Genomic DNA, 15,688 nt, shown 5'->3' with positions numbered 1-15,688 from the left:
ATGTTTCAGAGAACTGGATGACTTAAGTGAGCATCTCAGATTATTGGAGAGGTACCAACAGCAGTGCTTTTGCAAGATCCTCCAAGTCTGCTGATGAGAAAGGTAGGCCAATAGCAGTAAGCGCTCCCAAAAAAACTTCTCTAGCATTGAGGCACTAATCACTCAGACCCAGCTCTGTTGGACAGGACATGTATTTAAGACACCTACACCAGATTCCTGAAGCACTTGCTGTCTTTGGAACTCAGTCATGGAAGGAGACTCCCAAGAGGGGATTGGAGTACTTTTTGGATGTCTTTAGAGCATCCCCGAAGATGTCAAATATCTCAGCCAACTCATCAGATTCCATGGCTGGTGACCAACCAAAATACAGAAGGATCATTCAGAAAGGCAACAACACATCAGCAGACTAGTTGGGAACCTGTAAAGATAAGATTGAGGTGTCAAAGGGAGTGCATAAATCTACACCAACCTACATGCTTCAGTTCTTCAGGTACCACTTGACCCTTATGTGACAGAGGAGAAAGTGAGGACGGCAGATGCTGGAGATCAGAGCTTAAAAGTGTGTTGCAGGAAAAGCGCTGCAGGTCAGGCAGCATCAAAGGAACAGGAGAATCGACGTTTCGGGCATAAGCCCTTCAGGAGAATCGACGTTTCGGACATAAGCTTCTCCTGTTCTTTTGCGCTTTTCCAACAAGATATTTTTAAGCCCTTATGTGACAGAGTCCACACATCATGCATGACACTTATTAGCTGTCTCAAAAACCATCAAACTCGCTTGAAAGCAAGTCATTCTCCATCCCTAGGTGCTGCACAGGAGAAATTTGGTTTTGGTGGCTTTGATTCATCAAGGACAAGCAATATTTGCAGATATAGACCTCTACAGTGGAAAAAAGGACTGCAGTTATTAAGAATACATGAATATGTCAAGAGGCAGTTATAGGGTTTTATGCCAAGGGAACTTAAAACAATCACAAATTTAAGAATTGAGAGGTGATTGAGGATTAGTGCTGGAAGTTAAGCTTCTGTGAACCTGTGAGTTGGACAAATTTGAGTTCAGGAAGCTTGAGAGGAACATTTTATTCATCTAGGTAAAGAAAACTGGAGTAATTAGTGACTCTTTGAGATGTTCTGATCAATTCACAGAAAGTAAATTATTTAGGCCAGTAAGTAGTGATACTTTCAAATTGTGTTTTCCCATTGACATATTCTGCCATATGAGCTATTGATGCATTTCGCTCATTTGTGGCCCTCTCAGTTTGCTTAGTGTATAATAGATATAATCCAATAGATTTCCCCAGGTGTTGCTCACAGTGTGACAGAAGGTTTATAAGAAGAGAAGCTGTCACCCTATGTTATTCGTTTTGTATTATTAGGATTGGTGGATTTACAACAATTATAATAAACTAGATTTTCTTTGGTTTATGCATTCTGGAATTTTAGGAATTAAGTTTTGTGACTGTTTAGTCTGTAAAATGGCAAATAAGTGGCCCTTTTCTTACTCTAAGTAGGCACAGTCATATCTGTCGAGGCATGGCTCACAGTGGAATAGTGCTTATGTTAATTTATCGTAATAGGTTTGTTGTGAACAAAGTTTGATGAGAAATGAGTTACTGGAGATACGTTTGACACTTAAACAAGCCATATTCTAAACGCAAGTCTTTTAATACATTGAGAGATATACATTTGCAGGCAAATATGTACAACTGCTACGGGAGAATTATTTTCTGAATAGCAGTTATTTCAACTATTAGATAAATACGTAATCAATGTTGTCAGGATATTCACATGGGTAACCATTACTTTGGACAAGTATCGGAGAGAATCTGACAGTCCTCATGATGATGCATCGAAAATGAGTCAACATGTTCAAGTAAAAAGATGGAAAAGATGCTGAGAGGACATTAATAAAGAAGATCGTGTGGTTTGGTAGTAAAACTAGTCTTTTGTTAAATGCCTCAACCTTTTAGCTTGTGCTGAATTACAGTCGCTTATATTCAGCCACAATTTTAACATGCTGGATTGAAGCAGCCCACATACACACAATCTCTGAAGTATTAATGTAGAATTAGTAGAAGAAGTGAGGCGTGATGTTGTTATGACTGGAGGTTTTCTGCTGGGTCACAGTTAATTAAAAAAAACAGTTTATCATCTGTAGCACATTTGTAGAACTGAATTTGAGTTCATTGTTGATAACTGATGGCTCTCTCCTTTTAAAGAGAACAGTTATTTCTGAAGAACTTTTTGCAGGTCATTGAATTCTGAAGATGGAAAAAGATCAGGTTTGTTTCAGAGAGACATCTGCCAAAGGTGTTGTCAATTCATTTTAAAAATATTTCCTCATGACATTTTGTCTTTAGTGGAAATGTAACAGATTTGGCAGGAATTTTTATAGATGTCTCAATATTTTTGCATTAATTTATCTTGAAAATGTTAATCAAAATGTTATATGTCAAGGCAGTCATCACTATTAACATCATCTTAATTTAATCATTTTTTTTGCCTTCAGTTTAATATGTGGATTGGTGAATCAATTTCTGAAAGCAGTTATTTCTAATTCAAGCCATCCCCTGCAACAAAAGCGCATCTAGTGAAAGCAGGTTCAAGAATATCGCAAGGTAAAATAATACTGCATACATAGTTAATCTATAGCTAGCACTGATTATGCAAAGGTTTCAACATCATAGATATTATGATGTAATGTTTGAAAGATAAGCAGCAAGTAGCACAACACACAAAGGAAATCATGAGCTGTTGTGACAATATCAGACAAGAGCCACAGAAAATGGGAGAGATACTAAATGAATATTTTGCATCAGTATTTACTGTGGAAAAGGATATGGAAGATATAGACTGTAGGGAAATAGATGGTGACATCTTGCAAAATGTCCAGATTACAGAGGAGGAAGTGCTGGATTTCTTGAAACGGTTAAAGGTGGATAAATCCCCAGGACCTGATCAGGTGTACCCGAGAACTCTGTGGGAAGCCAGAGAAGTGATTGCTGGGCCTCTTGCTGAGATATTTGTATCAACGATAGTCACAGGTGAGGTGCCGGAAGACTGGAGGTTGGCAAATGTGGTGCCACTGTTTAAGAAAGGCAGTAAGGACAAGCCAGGGAACTATAGATCAGTGAGTCTGACCTCGGTGGTGGGCAAGTTGTTGGAGGGAATCCTGAGGGACAGGATGTACATGTATTTGGAAAGACAAGGACTGATTCGGGATAGTCAACATGGCTTTGTGTGTGGGAAATCATGTCTCACAAATTTGATTGAGTTTTTTGATGAAGTAACAAAGAAGATTGATGAGGGCAGAGCAGTAGATGTGATCTATATGGACTTCAGTAAGGCGTTCGCCAAGGTTCCCCATGGGAGACTGATTAGCAAGGTTAGATCTCATGGAATACAGGGAGAACTAGGCATTTGGATACAGAACTGGCTCAAAGGTAGAAGATAGAGGGTGGTAGTGTAGGATTGTTTTTCAGACTGGAGGCCTGTGACCAGTGGAGTGCCACAAGGATCGGTGCTGGGCCCTCTACTTTTTGTCATTTACATAAATGATTTGGATGCGAGCATAAGAGGTACAGTTAGTAAGTTTGCAGATGACACCAAAATTGGAGGTGTAGTGGACAGCGAAGAGGGTTCTCTCAGATTACAACAGGATCTTGACCAGATGGGCCAATGGGCTGAGAAGTGGCAGATGGAGTTTAATTCAGATAAATGTGAGGTGCTGCATTTTGGGAAAGCAAATCTTAGTAGGACTTATACACTTAATGGTAAGGTCCTAGGGAGTGTTGCTGAACAAAGAGACCTTGGAGTGCAGGTTCATAGCTCCTTGAAAGTGGAGTTGCAGGTAGATAGGATAGTGAAGAAGGCATTTGGTATGCTTTCTTTTATTGGTCAGAGTATTGAGTACAGGAGTTGGGAGGTCATGTTGCGGCTGTACAGAGCATTGGCTAGGCCACTGTTGGAATATTGCATGCAATTCTGGTCTCCTTCCTATCGGAAAGATGTTGTGAAAGTTGAAAGGGTTCAGAAAAGATTTACAAGGATGTTGCCAGGGTTGGAGGATCTGAGCTACAGGGAGAGGCTGAACAGGCTGGAGCTGTTTTCCCTGGATCGTCGGAGGCTGCGGGTGGTACGTGTATGGATTGAGCTGCCAGAGGATGTGGTGGAGGCTTGTACAATCGCAACATTTAAGAGGCATTTGGATGGGTATATGAATAGGAAGGGTTTGGAGGGATATGGGCCGGGTGCTGGCAGGTGAAACTAGATTGGGTTGGGATATCTGGTCGGCATGGACAGGTTGGAGCAAAGGGTCTGTTTCCATGCTGTACATCTCTCTGACTCTATGACTCTAAATGCGGTCCCTTTGTCCAGATATACAGTACATAGCTTTCAAATTGGAAATCACTGACTTTGAGGTGTGCAGAATGCTTATTTCTCATGTTAGTATTCGACTTGAATATTCAGAAATCCAAATATTCAGAGAGGTGATCTCATGGAAAGAAGTAAGATCCTGAGGTGAACTGACAGGCTGGATGCTGAGAGGGTGTTTCCCTTATGTGAAATTCTAGAACTGAGTACACAATTTAAAAGTGCAAGGTCTCTCACTTAAGACAGAAATGAAGAGTGCTTTTTCTCTGAAGACTGAATGGGATAGATTCTGAATTGACAACGGGAGTCAAAATGGGCACTAGGAAAATAGAGTTGAGGACGCTATCAAATCAACCGTTATTGTTTCAAATGGCAGAGTTGGGGGTATCAAATCACCCACTGATACTCATAATTTTCACGTTACTCACAATACTCAATGTGTATGAGAAGTAAGTTTCCAAATGTGACATAAAGTAGGTGAAACATCCACTGCCCAATTTTTATTGATCTATAGCAGCTCAGCCAAGAGGTTTAAATGACAACTGGAGGTTACTGATGTAAAGGTATGATTACATTTTCCTAAAAAAAAACTTCTGTGTAGAGGCAGGCACAGATTTTATGGTATGCATGCTGCCTGATGGTACTAAGATAAATAAAAAAGGTTTGGGATCCTAGTTAGGGAAGACTTCCTAGGATCATTCTGTGAATGACATAGGATCATTCTCAGAAAGAAATACAATGCTGGTTCAAGGCAGTGAAAGAGCATCTCCAGGACTGCTTAGAATCAGTGGACGGGACCGCATTCAAGTACACAGTGGAAAACCTGGATGAATACGCCACCACCGTCATGGACTCCATTAGCAAATGTGTGGATACTGCATGCCAAAGAACTCAATCGGGGTGTTTCCCAACTAGAAACCTTGAATGAAATGGGAAATTCACTCCCTAATGAAGACCAGGCATGCAGCATTGGATGATCCAGACCTACATGGAAAATCCAGATATGACCTCCACAAAGCCACCACACGTGCCAAGGGGCAGTACCGGACTAAGTTAGAGGTCCACACCAATCATGTTGCCTGTGGCAAGGCCTAAAAACATTATGGGATACCAAATAAAGCAGAGTAAGATAGTGGATAAAGACACATTGCTCCTTGAAGCACTCAATGCTCTATGTGCTTGGTTTGAGGAGAATGCCAGTGGTGCACTGTCACCTGCCCTGACAGCCCCGAACACACCTGTTCCCTCCATCAGTGCTGCAGATGTCCGATCGATCTTCCTGTGAATCAACCGTGGGAAAGTGATGGGCCCAGATGGAGTCTCCAGCCATGTACTTAGATTCTATGTGGACCAGATGGCAGATGTATTCACTGACATTTTCAATCTCTCCCTCCTACAAGCCAAAGTTCCCACCTGCTTCAAGGAGCCCACCATCATCCCAGTACCTAAGAAAGCACATGCATTGTGCCTTAATGACTACTGTCCAGTGGCTTTGATCTCTATAATCAATTTGCCCACTGATGTAACAGGTCCACAGTGGATGCTGTTTCCCTAGCCTTGCACTCATCCCTGGAACATCTGGACAAGAACATGTGCATCTTTTTTCCTGAGGCAGCTCAGGAAATTTAGGACCCATAAGGATCCTTACCAGCTTTTACAGATGCACCATAGAAAGCATACTGTCCATGTGCATAACTGCTTAGTACGGCATCTGCTCTGCCCAACACCGTAAGAAACTACAGAAGATTGTGTGCATAGCCAAGACCATGACGGAACCCAAGCAGCCCATCCATGGACTCCATTTACACTTCTCATTGCCGCAAAAAGGCTGCCAACATCTCCATAGACCCATCCCACCCTGGTAATCTCTTCCATCTGGCAGATGTTACCAAAGCTTGAACACATGCACCAGCAGCTTCAAGAACAGCTTCTTCCCTTCTGTTATCAGACTGATGAATGGACTCTCTAACCTCAAATAATGTTGAGCTTGTTAATATTGTTCTTGCTTTGCATGCGTGCTGTGCGGTGTAACCTGGAAGCCTCACCCTGTCCAAGTTGTTTTTTTCACCCAGGGATCTGTATGTCCTTGCTTACTGTCCGCAACTGCCTGTACTGCTTGCAAACAAAGCTTTTCGCTGTACTTAGGTACATGGGACAATAAATCAAGTCAATCAGCCAGTCGATTAGGGCAGAGCCTAATGCAACAGACTTTCACCCTGGAACTACTATGGAAAGGTTCACATATATCGTATTGACTGTCTTCTTCCTGGAAGTGCAGGTTTCACCTAACAGGAGTGACTATGGGAGGCACCAGTAAAAATATCATTGGAATCATATTGAAATCACAAGATCCTGATTTAGCTATATTAGGAGTACCCCTTCTTCCTCAATTAGAGATTTATTTCACCTAAAAAGACTATCTAAGTTTTTTTAGTAAGTGGGAATATAGTTTATGATTTCTTGTTTTGTTTCATTTAATGTCAGCTCCAATCACAACTAGGAAAGTCCCTCCATGACTTTTTGTGAAATATCTGAAATACCCCAGTCATTAAATTTGAATTTTCATGAAAGAACAGAAGCATATCTCTTCTCGAGAGACCACCTGATTTTCCCCTACCCATTCCTCTGTGATCATATTTTAAACAGCTATTAGTTGAATGTAATTGAAACTCTCTGGAAAGCTCCACATATTGATTTCCTTCGTCTGAGTCTTTTTTCAGTCTGGCAGAATGACATCATTCAAACAATGTAAGTGCCACTTAATCTGTTTGGAGTAGAGAGGAAGTAAGCAGTATAATTTAATTTTCATTATTGGTGTCATTTGAAAACGATTGGTATTTGGGCTGCTTGACTGAACAGAGCAGCTTTCGATAGAATAGTGATGTCAGTGGTTGAAGTTTCGAACAAAATATTTGTGAATACTTACTAAAGGCATAGAGTCATAGAGTCATTCAACCACAGAAACAGGCCTTTCGGCCCAACTTTGTTATCCTGACCAGGTTTCCTAAACTGTTCTCATCACTTCTGTCTGCATTTAGCCCACATCTCTCTAAACCACTCCTAACCATGTATCTGTCCAAATGACTTTTAAATATTGTATTTATACATACCACTACCAATTCCTCTGGCAGTTCATTCCAAATGCACATCGCCCTCTGTGTGGAAAACATTTGCCCTCATGCCCCTCACACGTTAAGCCTGTGCAGTCTAGTTTTCGACTTCCCTACTCTGGGGAAATGACTTTGGCTATTCAATTTATCTATGCCCCTCATGATTTTAAAAACCTTTGTAAGGTCACCCCTCAGCCTTTCAACCTCCAGGTAAAATATCCCACTTTACAACCTCACAAAGAACAAAGAGATCAGCACAGAACAGATTCTTTGGCCCTCCAAGCCTTCACCTACACATTTACCCTTCCATTTTAAAATTGTCTTCACTTACAACATCCATATCCCTCTATTTCCTTCTTTTCATGGATTGATTGTCAAGGTGCTTCTTGAAACCTGCTGTTGTGTCTGCTTCCACCACCTCCCCTGGCAGCACATTCCTGGCACTTACGGCGCTTTGTATGAAAAATGTGCCTTGCATATCTCTTAAACTTCCCCCTCGCACCTTGAATTTGGTCCCCTAGTAATTGATCTCTCCATCCTGGGAGAAAGCCTCATACTTTCCTCTCTATCTGTACCGTTCACAATCTTGTAAACTTCTATCAGGTTGTCCCTCAACCTCCTGCATCACAGTGAAAACAAGCCCCATCTATCCAAACTTTCTTCATAGCTAAAATCCCCCATATACCAGGCACATCCTAGTTAACGTTTTCTTTACCTTCTCCAAAGAATCCACATTCTTCTGGTAGAGTGGTGATCAGAACTGTACACAATATTTCAAGTGTAGTTTAACTAAAGTTCTATCAAGCTGCAGCATAACTTGTCCATCCTTGTACGCAATGCCTCTTCCAATGAAGGCAAGCATGTCATTGGCCTTTCTTACTAGCTTGTCTACGTGTGCTGCAATCTTCAGTGATCTGTGGACTTGCACACCCAGATCTCTCTGCATGTCAATACTTCTGAGGGACCTGCCATTCACTATATAATTTTAATCTGTAGTAGACCTTCCAAATGCATCACCTCACATTTGTCCAGATTAAACTCGATCTGCCATTTTTCTTCCCATGCCTCCACTGACCTATGTCCTGCTGTATCCTCTGACAATCCTCCTCACTATCCGCAACTTCACCAATCTTTGTATGTCCACAAAATTACTAATTGGACTAGCTGTGTTTTCCTCCAAATCATTTATGTAGACCTTGAACAGCAGAGGTCCCAGCACTGATCTCTGTCAAACACCACTTGTCACAGCCCTCAATTCTGAAAAGCATCCTTACACCACTCCCTACTGTCTCCTGTGACTAAGCCAGTTCTGTACCCATTTTGCCAACTCAACTCTGATACCATGTGACATCTTTTGTACCAGTCTGCCATGAGGGACCTTGTCAAAGGCTTTACTGAAGTCCATGTAAACAACATCAACCGCTTTTTCCTCATCAGTCATCTTCATCACCATCTCAGAAAACCCAATCAAGCTAGTGAGGCATGACATCCCCCACACAAAACATGCTGTTTATTGATAAGCAGTCCATTTGCTTCTAAATGCACATAGATCTTGTCCCTGAGAATCTTTTCCAATAATTGCCCTACCATTGACATGAGGCTCACAGGCTAGTAATTTCCTGGATTATCCCCGTTACCCTTTTTAAATAATGGGACAACATTTGCTATTCTCCAGTCCTCTGCGATCTTACCTGTGGCCAAAGAAGATACAAAGATGTCTGTCAATGCTTCAGCAGGTCGTTCTCTTGTCTCCCTCAATATTCTGGGATAGATCCAATCAGGATCCAGGGACTTATCTACCTTAAACCTTTTAAGATGCACAACAGCTCTCCTTATAACTCAAACCTTCCAGTCTTGGTGTAGACTTGTTGGGCCAAAGGGCCTGTTTCCAAACTGTAGGGATTCTATTCTGTTCTGTTCTGTATTTTTTTTTGCACCCTTTCCAGTTTGATAACATCCCTCCTATAGTAGGGTGACAAAAATTGTAAGCAGAAATTCAAATCTGACTTTACCAATGTTTTGTACAGCAGTAACATGACATCCCAACTACTGTAGGGGAGAAAGTGAGGACTGCAGATGCTGGAGATCAGAGCTGAAAGTTTGTTGCTGGAAAAGCGCAGCAGGTCAGGCAGCATCCAAGGAGCATGAGCCTGAAGAAGCCCGAAACGTCAATTCTCCTGCTCCTTGAATGCTGCCTGACCTGCTGCGCTTTTCCAGCATCCCAACTGCTGTAGTCAATACTCAACTTGCCAAGCATTGCCTTGATCACCCTGTCTACCTGTGTCCCCACCTTCAAGGAAATACACACCTGGATACCTAGGTCTCTCTTTTCAACAACGCTACCTGGAGTCCTAGCGTTAAATGTGTAAGTCCCACCCTTGTTTGTTTTATCAAAATGCAACTCTTCGCAATTATTTGAATTAAACTCCATCTGCCCTCACTTGGTCCACTGGCCCAGTTGATTAAGGTCCCGGTTTACTCTTAGATCACTTTCTTTACTGTCTATTTTACCACCAATTTTGGTGTCATCCACAAATTTCCTAACCATTCGTCCTATATTCTCATCCAAATCATTATTTAAATCATGGGCAACAGTGGAACCAGCACCAATCCTTGTGGCACATGGCTGGTCATGGGCCTCCAGTCTGAACAACCACACTCTAACACCATCTTTCATCAAGCAAACTCTGTATCCAATTGGTTTGCTCTCCCTGGATTCTGTGTGACCTAACCTTACTAACCAACTTATCATGTAGAACCTTCTTGAAGGCCCACGTAGGCAAAGTCTACTGCACTGCCTTCATCTATCTTCTTGGTAGCTTCTTCAAAAAACTCAATTAAATTTGAGAGACACAATTTCCTATGCATAGAGGCCATGTTGACTAGCTCTAATCAGTCTTTGCCTTTCCAAATCCATGTAGATCCTGTCTCTCAGAATCCCCTCCAACAACTTACTCACCACTGACATTAATCTCTTCTTCATAGTTGCCATGTGTTGATATTAGTGAGATTCAAAAAGGTAAAATTTAGCAAAGCCTAAACCTTGAAATCCTGTTGTGATGTGCTATTCATTCAATCAGTCTGCTTTTCCCTCGCCCCTTTGCTATACTTTCTGTTTCTCCTTCTGCAATTTCCTGGTAGCATGTTGGATGTACTGTAGCAATGCAATAGATTCAGTATTTAAAGTTGGTTACAAAACAGTTCAGGCTATCTTCCTTCTGATGGAATGACACAAGGATAAAATTAAGAGGCCAGCATACAGTAATTTAGGTGTGACCTTAGAGTCATTAGATGTCTGTATATCTGAAGTTGCCTTTAGTTGACAGCTACAAGTTTTGCTGAGGAGACCTGAGCAGGTCAAGTCACTGGCTGCTCAACATTCCTTTAAAAGGCCTTTCAACAATTTACTTAGGTGTCTGATGGTCTATTTAAAGAGATTTTGAGACACCATATTGAGGTTGTATGGGACATTGGTGAAACCGTTCTTGAAATACTGTGTACAGTGTTGGTCAACCTGCTTTAGGAAGCTTATTATTAGATTGGAGAGCATTCAGAAGAGATTGATAAAGATGTTGCTGTGATTGGAGGGTTTGAGATACACGTAGAAGCTGGGTAGACCAGGAGTTTTGTTTTATACTCGAGATTAGGAGATTTGACCTTACAGTCATTTATGAAATCATGACGGGCAGATATAAGGTGAATAGAAGAGGTCTTTTCCTAGAGTACGGGAGTTCAAAATTAGAGGGCATATTTTAAGATGAAAGGAAAAAGATTTAGAAGGGATTTGAAGGGCAACATTTTCACACAAAGGGTGGTTCATATGTGGAATGAACTTCCAGCGGATGTGGTATACATAGATACAACATATAAAATTCATTTGGACAGGTGCACAAATAGGAAATTAGAGAGATATGGGCTAAGCGCCAGCAGGTGGGACTAGTTTAGTTTGGAAGACTTGGTTGGCATGGACGGGTTGCACTGAAGGGTCTGTTTCCATTCTGTATGACTCTATGACCGTATGGATGTGTGGAAAATGGGCCCCACAAAATTAATAGTCTAACGATGAGGAACAACTAAAGGAATGTGTTGATCAACTTGATTAGCTAATTACTAGAACATTTCCTGATGTACCTAGCATCACAACAGTATTGAAATTTGTATAGTACATTGCTTGATTCTGTGGAAGGCATGATATTATTTGTCTTGTTCATAGTACATACTGACTGTTTAGTTGAATATTACCTTAGATTTTCATAACAGCCAGTGTACAAACTATATTCAACCAATCTTTGTTTGCAAAACCTAAATCAAAGAAAATATACTGTTAGATATAGTTGAACAATTGGTCAGCACTTACTGAGCAAACCTGTGTGTGCTAACAGCTACATGAACAACCAGTTTCAGATAATTAATCTGGATCACAACACAACACATTTATATTTGCTGGACAAACATTCATATACAGAGATCTGTCTTCTGAATAAAATAAAAATTTGTTCAAAGCCTGAACCTTTTCTTGAGTTACTCAGGAGTTTGAGGAACCTCTAATTCCTCATTACTTTTTCCATGGCAATGTTTCAGTTAATCAGGGAGTTGCCAACCATTTGCTGCCCTTTTTCACAGCAGCAAAAATTCTTGTAATGGTATGAAGTTTAACATTCTTGCATTTGTCCTGATGAGTGCAAGACCAAGAGGTTTGGCAAAAGAGCTAGCTTTTCAGAAATGTTTAAATTCCATGTCACTGAATTACATGCTATTGTTGATGCAAAAGTATGACAAGTAGAAAGTTACGTTTTGGAAACAGGAAATGTGTACAGGTTTAAGTTATTAGGATGCAGAAATAAAAAATATTATAAGTCTTCTTTTAAAAATTGCATTATTTCCATATATTCCAGGATTAATGAAATATGGAGGCAATAGCCAATCAGTTTTTTAATATAAATTTCTCCACATTTTAAAGTGAGAAGTGTTATTTTATAAAACATTAGTAAGCATTATTTGAATGTATTCCTGTTATGAAATAACAAAACACAAGATTAATTAACATCTAAAAGAGAAAGAAAGTGATGACTTTCTACAGTGTGATAGTTCTGATTAAAGGTCACAGTCAAAATATTATCCTGTATCTTTATTTCACATGCTGATCAACCTACTCTGCAAATTCAGCATTTTCTATGTGAATGTCACATTTGCTGCATTCTCATTTTTGAGTTCTACATTTAAAGACGTATTTTCATACCTTATGGCTTATACAAATATGTAATAAAATAAATATTAATGCAACACTTAAAAAATTGACTAGAATATCTAAAATGTATGGAAATAAAAATCTGAGTAAACTAACCCATGTCATTTCATTTTTGACTTTTGCAGTTTGAACACTGTATGGCTAAAATGAAGGCTTAACAATTAAGTAAAGCGTGTCAAACTGAATTAGTAATGGTTCTGCTTGTCCATCACTGATTAAAGGAATATATTTATATTATTTATTGTAAACATTATAAATTGATGTAGTGTTCTCTTACATTTTTTTGGAAAATAAAGCACATTCAGTTTTTACCTTTACAAGTTTTATCAGGAAACTGACAAGATATGTATACACATGGAATGCGACAAAACATGGAGCCCAACAGGTTTCATAATATCCTAACCAGCTTGTTCCTCCCCTGTTTGTCTTATGCATCTGTGGTCATTCTAAATAGGGATGAACTACCTGCAGCTACAGGACTTCAAGATGTAAGCTACCAGTTGGAAAAAAAGAGAACTGCCAACCATCTGCCAGGTAAATCTGTGGGCAGATTTTAAAAAAAATTCTAATTTGCCTTTTTGCGTATCAAGTGATTTGTTCAAAGCAAAGCAGCACAGATCTGTTTTTCTTACTAGTCACAAGTTTGGAAACCCAGTTCACCCATTTGTGCATTATGTTGTGTTCAAAAATAAAACCAGACATAATTACATCCGCCATACATTCAGAAACTAAAAAGGTGCTATTTTCAAGATCAGTAGAGTGCTTGAAGAAGGGATTCATTAATATTTTAGTGAGTAAATGGCCATTTAATTCTCCTTTCCTGGCAAGAAAAAACAGTGAGGGAGGAAGAAGGAAGTTGCATATTGCCTTTCATGTCCTCAAGGCATTCTAGAGTATTTTCCAGTCAATTAATTTCTTTTGATGTGTACTTACTATAATTAAGTTTGCTACCATGTTGTCTACTTTCTGCACAGAAAGACCCAAAATTATGTAAGACCAAAGGTTTTACTTAAATTGTGCAGTATTTTGTTAATATTGCACTTGAGTACCTGCCTGGATTATGTACAAAGTTCTGAGGTGATGCTTGATGTCATTATTTTTTGACTCAAAATAAGACTATCATCAAGGTGTCCAAGCTTATAATCATTCACTTCTGCACATACTATCATTGGTAGTGGAGCCAAGATCTTAACCAATCCCTGTAGTATCCAAAATACTTTGGATTGTATAAATGGCAGGCTTAGGTGTCATTTCCATAATGATTTCTTCTGTTAACTCACAGTTTTGTATTATTACTCTGATTATTTTAGTTTATTTATTCATTCACTGAATATGGGCACCACTGGCCAGGCCTATGTCTATATGGCCTGCAGAAGGTGGCAGAGGGTTGCCACCTTAAACTGTAGGAGTCCTTGAGGTGAAGTGAATATAGATCCATAGAACAAAATTGTAAATAATTGGATATTGCACTCACTTGAAAGATCCTGAAATGGCTTTTGTTTAAAACTGAAGTGTTATAGTGGCATAGTAGGGCTTCGCATCGTGACATTATGATTAAAGCACATTCTGTGGTTAGAATAATGGGAGCTTTCCTTTTTTGGCTAGGGGAGTGCTTAATTTAGATAACGCTTAACACAAAGGAAAATTGCTAGTTTTTGACATCATCTTCACTCATTGTGGTGAACATAAAGAAAACAATCAACTCACCAAAAATGCTAATGAGTGAGTTAGGATATGAACAACAAAAAATATAAGGAATGCAAATAGAAGCATTGAGAGACAAAGAAAATGGTACCAAAGACACAATTTAAGCAATATAATTAGGAAAGAAACAAAATGTTAATAACCTCGAAAGAGATTTACGTATCATTGAATTTTTCTGTTCAATTATATTTACATCCACACAATATGCAGTCTTTACCCATCATAGATGGTAAAAGAAAGTTGCAAGACTTGATGGACGTTTTGATAAAGAATGACCTTAAAAGTACCTTGTGCATTTTAATGACTATTTTTCTTGATTACTGAGTTCTCTATTACTGAAATTCTGATTCACTTCATTGTTCTTTTACACACAATGTTTTGTATCTTTATAGAGTATATTTTATTGTGGATTAATTATACAGCTCAAGTTTTCTTTCAGAACTGAAGATATTGTTCAAAGTTTTGTGACATGCATAACAAATTAATTGAAGAAATTGGCACAGCATATTATTGCCTTTAAGCATGTAAAATAGCATGTTCCATGAAACATTGATGTAAATAACTTTGCTATCATGGAATTCATTAAGGAATCTTTATCTTTATGTTTATCTTTATCCAATCTTATGATGCTTCTGAATAGGATCACTGATTTGTACTCAGTTCTGAACAGTTCTGTGGTTTCAAACCCACTATAATCTGAGTTGACGTAAATTTACAGTTTTCTAACCAATATCAGCACCCACTTCTGGAAACTTTGAGGTTAAATGATATTCACACTTTATTTGTATGGAACATTTTCAGCCCTAAGACATAATCCAACTGTCTCTTCAGATTGTTAATGCATTTGCCTTAAGGTAAATGACATTTAAACTGAATCAGTTATTTTTCATTGAGTTACCTCTTATGTCAATGTTATAAATTTGGCATGGTGCTGCTATTTACTAGGGAATTCTGAAAAATATACAACAAAATTTGTATTATATTTAGTTATGAAAACATAAGTAATATTTTTAAATTCTTGCATAGTCAACTTAAGTACGTACAATAAAGGCATGTCTTCTAAGTCTTAATATTTGATGTCATCCCCAGTAGACTAAATGGACTAGAAAATCACTGAGACTGTGAGGTAATTCTGTGAGTTTTTTTAAGCATTCGTATGGTTTCTCTTGTCAGGAACAACACTGTAATTTCCTATGTTTGCATCTTCAATCTTTGAGATCATTTATAGCTTCAAGATGCATTTTCCTGATTGCTT

General features: G+C 39.1%; 1 protein-coding gene across 3 annotated transcripts in view; it reads left to right on the top strand.

Annotated features, from left to right (window-relative positions):
* The window catches only part of msraa (methionine sulfoxide reductase Aa), a 505,366-nt gene that overhangs the window by 419,265 nt on the left and 70,413 nt on the right, over window positions 1-15,688 (top strand). Inside the window, exon 6 of one of the 3 annotated variants that reach the window (XR_011954689.1) lies at window positions 2,507-2,615. The exons of the other annotated variants lie outside the window; for them this stretch is intronic. The gene's annotated coding sequence lies outside the window, so the exon portion shown is untranslated. The remainder of the gene's footprint in view (window positions 1-2,506; window positions 2,616-15,688) is intronic. 3 annotated transcript variants of the gene reach the window in all.

The sequence above is a fragment of the Chiloscyllium punctatum genome, chromosome 3 (genome assembly GCF_047496795.1).
Source record: "Chiloscyllium punctatum isolate Juve2018m chromosome 3, sChiPun1.3, whole genome shotgun sequence".
Taxonomy (NCBI): Eukaryota; Metazoa; Chordata; class Chondrichthyes; order Orectolobiformes; family Hemiscylliidae; genus Chiloscyllium; species Chiloscyllium punctatum.
Note: the sequence above shows the minus strand (reverse complement) of the source record. Positions and strands in the feature narration are given on the sequence as shown.